Consider the following 7,847-nt stretch of genomic DNA (forward strand, 5'->3'; position numbering starts at 1 on the left):
AGTGATTTGCTCGCAGCACCTGAGAAGCCCCTTGGTGAGGAGCAGAGAGTTCGCCTGGCGTTCGCTCAGAGTTGGAGTAATAATCACTCCGCCCAAGTAGCAGTGCTTCGTCTTCTGAGAATAGTTCCCAGTATGTATACGGTTAGAAGACGGCTGTGTCTCATGTGACCTTGTTATTTGTACACGCTGTGACTATACAAATCACAACAGGGGAGTGGTGGCCTAGAGCTAAAAGAAGCGAGCTTGTGACTGGGAGGTTGCTGGTTCAATCCCCAGACGACAGGAAAAAATCTGGGTGGGGAAAGTGAAAGAGCAGCACTTGTCCCTCCCTTAACCCCCAACCGCTCCAGTGGAGACCAGATCAGACAGTGGTTGTACTGGGCAGCTTCCAGGTATGAATGTGTAACTGTGTGAATGAGACAGTTGCAAAGGAGAATTTGTTCTCAATTGACTTACCTGGATAAATAAAGGTTATGTAAAATGTTCACTTGAAGTTGTCACCTATTGGGCCGGTTACCTCCAGGATCTGTGCTAAGCTAGTGGTGGGTGCGTCAGACAGAGTTATGACACGCATGGAGATGAGAAGGGTATATGTATGGACTTATCTAACTCTGGGGGGTACGGTGAGTAAGCTAAAGTCTCAATAAGGCGGCGTGTTCCTTTAAGTGAGAAAATGTCTTTTGTCATTTTGGTGAACTGAGCCTTTAATTGAGTGAAGCCACTTAAGGAGATGACATGACTCTTGCTGGTGAACATGTGAGTATGTATATGGAACACACATTTTAAGCTCTAGAAGCTCCGCCTACTCCATGCTGCATGCTGCTAGCTAATATAGCATTTCATTAGCAAGCTATCCACCAACAAATGTGATTACTTTTCACTTCAAGAGGACTTTGTGGAGTAAATAATGCGGGTTTGACACTCTGTTGCTGCTGCTTGGATCCCGAAAGATTCTTCTACCTTCATTCACATCAGCTGTGGTCTGCACAGGTGCACTTCAAGTCAGAAGTCCATGATGTTGCAGTTTCTTCCCAAAGGAGAAGCCAGGGGGACCTCTGCTTCACTAAACCAAGGCAAGCTAAGTGCTAACTGCTTGTGCTAACATGCATGATTTGAGTTGGTGTATTGGCTCTGTTTAGTTAGTCTTTGCATGTTAACATTAAGTTGGCTGCTGGCTGATAATTTCTGCTGTTTTGCTTGATGTTTTGGCATATTATGGGACTTTAATGCTTAGGTGCTGATAAAATATGAATAATCATGTTTAAAGTATTGTGGGCTTAATTGTGACATATTTCTCCCTTGGTTGTTGCTGTTGTTTTGGAGTTTTCCCTTTTTGGCTCCCTGCAAACCTAGTAATGTGTCTGCATGTTGCTTTTAGGGATTTAAACATGACCGGTGTCTTGAACGTTGTCCATTTGCTTAATTATTTCCTTGTACAATTAGCTTCTGGTTGGAAATTCAACTTGACTTGTGCTAGATGGTAACATTTATATTTTCTTCACACACTTTGTGTTCAGTTCAACATTACAGAGATGTTTCACCTCAAAAGAAATGGCTTTTGGGTCAGATGGCTGTACTATTCTTCATGCAATTAACTGTTGACCTTCTGTTCTGTGCTTTATGCTGCTGCCACACTCCAAACTTATTGCAAACCAAAGCTTATATACCGATGGTCCTTTCCTGCAGTGCTTTATCATCAACACTACATCTGTCTGCTACAAGCAATGTATTCTTGTAATTTTAATGTACATAAATGACTATCTGCTGCACACCTAATGCATTTTGCACTGCTGCTGTGGATTGCTGGGTTAGGGTTAATCCATCTCAGTTCAGTGCATAGTACATTCCAGTGATTCCCAACCCTGTGAGTCATAGGATAAAAACAATTATAGTAGGATAAGAAAGCAGAAAATACATTTATGCAATATAAAATTATCTTTATGCTGTCATGTTTCTAATGCAGTTTAGTTAGGAAGGTTCATCATCATCCCCATTCTCTGCTGTGCTTAGCTTGGTGTGTGCTTGCTTGAGTGTCAGCTTTGTACAGTATACATTGTCTGTGGTCATGTAATAATTCGCCAATAAATTGGCTTACTGAATTGTACAAATAATTCCTTCAAAAGTCGAATCCTGATGCGGTAGGAACCCCCAAAAGTTTTTGTGTTCTCGATACACGATACTAAAGTTTCAAAGAGGATATTTGTTATTGTTATGATTACCTTATCTTGATGTTGGATGTTTTATTTTGTGGTTCTTTTATTTATATATATATATATATATATATATATATATATATATATATATATATATATATATATATATATATATTAGAGTAACTTGTGTACCTCCTAAATATTTGCTTTAAAACATTTATAATTTAAAGGGTTGCATGTATCCAGTAAGGCTTGTGTCTGTTTCTTTGCTTTTTGCCGTTCACACTTCAGAATGTTGTGAATGTGAAAACAGAATCTTTGTGAACCATTTGACAGTTCAATATTTACACTTCTTATACAGCGTGCACAAACAAGGTTTTTTTGAAGCTAGCCTCCTGTTTAATACATGTGGTGTGATTGAGTAAGCAGTGTAGGCAGACAGTGTGTGTGATGTGTAGAGTTGGCTTTCTGTGGAGTGGTTGCAAAAAAACAACAACCATCCTGGCTATTTATTATTTTTTTTTCTTTCTGTTTCCTGCTCAGCCTGGCAGCGTGGTTATGGAAGTGGGGGGTCTGTGTGGTTTTAGGTGACCCATAGCTGTGTGGGAGGTTTGGTTGTTGGTAGTGGTGGGTCTGCCTGCTTATCGGAAATGCCACCACCCTTTACACACACCCTCACTCCCTGTAAAAGCAGCCTATGTTTCCTTATGGCTCATAATGAGATACACCTCCAGGGCTGCTTATTTACAAGCCTCTGAAACACCTCTGTGTATTTAACAGGGCTCCCATTCACAATATTAGAGGTGATGTATTTACAAACCTGTCCACGGACGGACAGGGATGTTGACATCTGCAGCAAATTGTGGGTGAAGTTTTCATGGTCATGGTTTTTTTTTTGGCAATTCTAATGCCGGTATGTATCCCAGCAGATACTTTTCACACCGAGTTACAAATCACAAAATGGTGCAGTGCAGAGGACTTTGTTGACAGTTATGCCACAGTTTTATATTCGATTGCACGCTCACAGCTAAAATGAAGCTGTAACGCATGGCTGTACAATATTGAGAAACATGCCATTTTTCTTGTTTGCTGCAGTTGTGATATGCTTTCAGAATATGTTGGCATATAATTGCTTATTCACTTGTTCAAAACTTCTTATAATTTGCTTATTTTTAATACAATGTTCCTGCAACTAAACCAGTGAACTGAACCTTGCAAGCGATCAAATCAAGTTAATCAAATAAGAAAGCATTTGCAGTGTGGAAATCAAATTAAAAAGGAAAATAGTCTATTTTAGAGTATTTGCATTTAAAAAAATAAATAAAAAATTACACCCTGCAGAGCCATATTTGCAGCCATACTTAAGACATTTTACAGTATTTTTCATCCAACCAAGTTAAGTGTGGACTGGTCTAGATTTCTTAAGTTATAATTAGCTCTGAATCATTGTTTTCTCTTTGTGTTCTCAGGGGTATAGATGCTCTATATTTGACTGACACATCCTGCTCCTTGTTTGTGTGTTCCTTTTTTAGGTTGCGCAAACAAAACCAACAAAAGATCCCTTGCTGCAGTACACAACACAAAACGGAGCTTATTCAAATAAGGGAAAGTTATAAGTTGAAATATTTTGGATATGTAGATTTTTTTTTTTTTTTTTTTTTTATTGATCCCAAAAATGGGTCAATTACAGTGTTGCAGCAGCAAAATATGAGACACACAGCACACATATAGAATATATATACAAGAACAAAGATTTAAAAAAAAAAATTAGAATGTACAACATATATAGTACAGTATATGGTTATGAATAAAAAGTTACAACTACTTAAATAGTATTAATAAAGATGTAATTAAACCTATGTTTGTGCAGTTATGATGTATACTGATGTCTATGAGTCTTATCTAACACTCAGTGATGAAGTGTTAAAAAGTTTTAGTGCCTGTGGTAGGAATGATTTGTTGTAGCGGTCAGTGTGACACCGAAGCTGTCGGAGCCTCTTAGAGAAGGTGCTCCTCTGTTGGACCAGTGTGGGGTGGAGAGGATGGTCGGGGTGATGGATAACCGTTTGTTCAGTGACCTCCTCCTCCACCACAGCTAATGTAAACAATATGCAACAGTACACTGTATCTTTTAAGTCCAAATTCACTTTACTGAGGCAGACTCGGATGGAATAAAACATTTCATAATGCAATTAAACTTCCCATCCCAATTTGTAGTGGCTAAACTCACCAAATGGTCTTGTTCATGCTTTCCAACCCCCAAGGACGAGGTGGGCTGTAATGAGTGGAACATAGCAGAAATCCCCACAGTGTGCATGCTGTGATGTAGTGGCAAATAAAAAAGGTGGGTAAACTATTTCCTTCCTGTCAGTCACAGACATCCTAAGGGAATAAAAACATTAATATAAAGTTTAAAAAAAAAAGAAGCTATCCGTGGTATTTCCACATACCATTTACTTTATAATATTTCCATAAAAAACCCAAAATATATTCATAGTTTAAATCAGTTTTGCTAAAAGCATGCTGTGGTTACATTGAGATTAACATCGTATGTATGCCAACACGCCAACTGTGTTTCCACAGGGAGAGAAGACTCAAGTCTCCCACAACAGACAATGCCGATGTCCAAACAAGGACACAGATGTGGCTGAGACACTGCCAGTTGGAAATATCGGCTAATGCTGCTGTGGGGGAGGTGTACGCTAGTGGCACTGCTCCTCCATAGAGCCACTTAACCTCAGTGGAAAATGTATCGCACAAAGTAAACAGCGGCCCATATTACAGCACAATATGATGCAGTGCAAACAGAGCTATCAGTATCCATTGAAGTAAAGCAGTATGTGGTTTTCAAGCCCAGTTCACATGCAGGTAGTGACTTGCTTTTCATCAGAAATCATCGTTGATATTTACAAGTCTGGAGCTGGATAATTGCTCAGCTGGAGCATTGAAAGACACACCGGAGGGGAAGACAAACAGGATGTGGTGTGAATGACGATAAAAAGAGTGGGGGGGGAAGCCATGCTTGGCAGGTTGAAGTGGAGCGTGTTCTCTTGGCGAGCACCCAGCTTGTCCCCTGAATCCAAGCAACCTGTATTAACTCATGACTAACCTGATTAACCTGTTCGTGGATCAGACAGATGCAGATACAGTAATGATAGATTCCCGGGCTGGCAGCCAAGCGAGCCATCTTACAGAAAATGGTTTGTGTAATTAACAGAGAAGCTCAGCAGAATGACAGGGGGGTAATTGTGGCGTTTGCAGATGATGTCTTATTGTCATCATGTGTGCCTCCTGGGCTGTTATGGGTACAGGCGGCTGCTGCTTTGGGCTTTGGGATGGGAACAGACACCTGGCAGCACTAGACACGTGGACCCCCTATTGACTCTTCCCATTCATCGCCTCCTCCTCCTTCCCCGATCATAACCCCCTTCTCCCCCCCACCCGTCCCATCCCTTGACACAACCTCCAGAGCAGGTTGCTATTTGGTGTGTTTGATCATATTAGCTTCAAGCTGCTGCAAAGCAATTGCACAATATCCAAACAGCCTTGTCACAATGGCTGGAAACATGGCAGAGGGGCTGCAGGGGGGGCATTAAAGATTTAGCGGTCTACCCTGCTCTCCTTTGAGAGCTCAACATGGTGCAGGTCTTTAAAAAGGAAGTGATGGCTTGGTGGATGGCTTCACACGCAATCTGGCCTGTGCTGTACCCCTTGTTTAGTCTGCACGCTGCACACCCATATAACAAAAAAAAAACATTTTCTCAATCAGTGTTATATGGCAGATATTTGTTTTTTTTCCACCCAAGTTTTGAGATATCTGTTATATGTATGGTTTCCAATAACAAAGTTCCGGTCAGAGGTTTTCACAGGTCCTTTTCTGCTTTTGAATCCATGACCTGATCCAGGACTCGAGGTGGGCTAGACAGGGTCCCGTTGTTTCGCTGCAGGTCTTGGATCTGTGCGTCATATATTTCTATGTAATACCCAAGTACATCTTGATATGAGCTCTGATTACATGGTGCATCGTAATTATTACAGGAGGAAAAAAAGGTGGATTTTGAGGCACACTGCTGTAGGGGTGGGAATCACCAGAGGCCTCACGATACGATATCATCACGATACTTATGTCACGATACGATATTATTGCGATTTTAAACATATTGCAATATTCTGCGATATACTGTATGTATGTATGTATGTATTTTTTTATATATATATATATATATATATATATACTGTATATAATGTATTACCTTTTTCCCAATTTCAAATGATGTCCCCCAAAGGAAAATGTTGTCATTTTAGTTTTATCAAAAAAGATACTTTTCTCTGTTTGTTCATCTCACTTCAATTTTATTGCTGCAATATGAGATTGTCAAGCAGACAGACTGACCAACACATATATCATTAAAGATCGATACTTGGCGTCTGTGTATTGATACACTATTGCCACGAAAAATATTGCAATACTACACTGTATCGATTTTTTTCCCCCCACCCCTACACTGCTGCCACTGTTGCTGTTCTCTCTCGGTTAGGGAATGTTCTGGTCAAACACACTATGTATTGGATTTAATTATCTGCAGGTCCCTTTCTAATCCACATCTCTGGTTCTGGTTACTTTAGATATTCCATACACCTTGGCAATGAGCAACTTTCATTTGAGCTACTATTTTACCAAAAAGATAGTCCCTTTAACTGTTACAGCAAGTTCTTTGGATTATTCAGCATAACTGGGGACACTGTGGAAATGTTTTTTGCTGTTACATTTTTTTTTTTTTTTTATTAAATTGGGTGGTGATGGCACAGTGGATATGACACATGCCTTTGGTGTGGGAGATCTGGGTTCAATTCCCATTGCGATACATCAATCATCAACCAATGTGTCCCTGAGCAAGACACTTAACCCATAGTTGCTCCAGAGGCGTGCGACCATTAGAATATAGCATATGTATATAGCACATAAGTCGCTTTGGATAAAAGCGTCAGCTTAATGTAAGGTCATGTAAATTAGTTTTTAAGCACCAAAAAGGAAATATTCCATTCACGACAGATATCTTAAAAAGAAAACAAGTTAATGTTTTTCATACATTTGGTGAACTGACTCTGGATGTTGGACATGGACCTACAGTAGTACTGCCAATTTGAAACTGGTGTTCTATTCCTGTATTGTGTGTGTGTGTGTGCTACCTCTCTGGTGTTTTTAATTTTTAAACTGAATCAACATCATCCACGTTTATAGTTATATGTTAAATTGGGTCAGAGCCATTGGCACAAGAATTTTTACATTCAGCAAAAAATAGAAACGTCGTACAGTAAATTTAGACTCCCGTATATACGTGTCTATGGAATTAGGTGAGAAAGGAAGATAAAGAAAAGCCTGCACAAATCTATAAAGGCAGGGTTGTCCCAGTGGAATTCCCCACAGTCTACAAAACAGATCAAAAAGTGACCTACTGCTTCAATGAAATATATAATTCAGTTTCCAAAAGAATTTGTGTGTTTTATGCTGGATACAGAACTTAAATCCGTATTTAGATCATAAAGACGACTAATGCTTTGAATTAGCATTTTCTGAAATGAAACCGTTGACTAAACTGATTTCAGGTGGATGTATAAGTTCCGCTGCCAAATATAGCCCCTACATCTGGGGCCTCATTGGATCATGCTTCGCTATCCCTCACTACAGCCCCC

Source organism: Perca fluviatilis, chromosome 21, assembly GCF_010015445.1.
Source record: "Perca fluviatilis chromosome 21, GENO_Pfluv_1.0, whole genome shotgun sequence".
Lineage (NCBI taxonomy): Eukaryota > Metazoa > Chordata > Actinopteri > Perciformes > Percidae > Perca > Perca fluviatilis.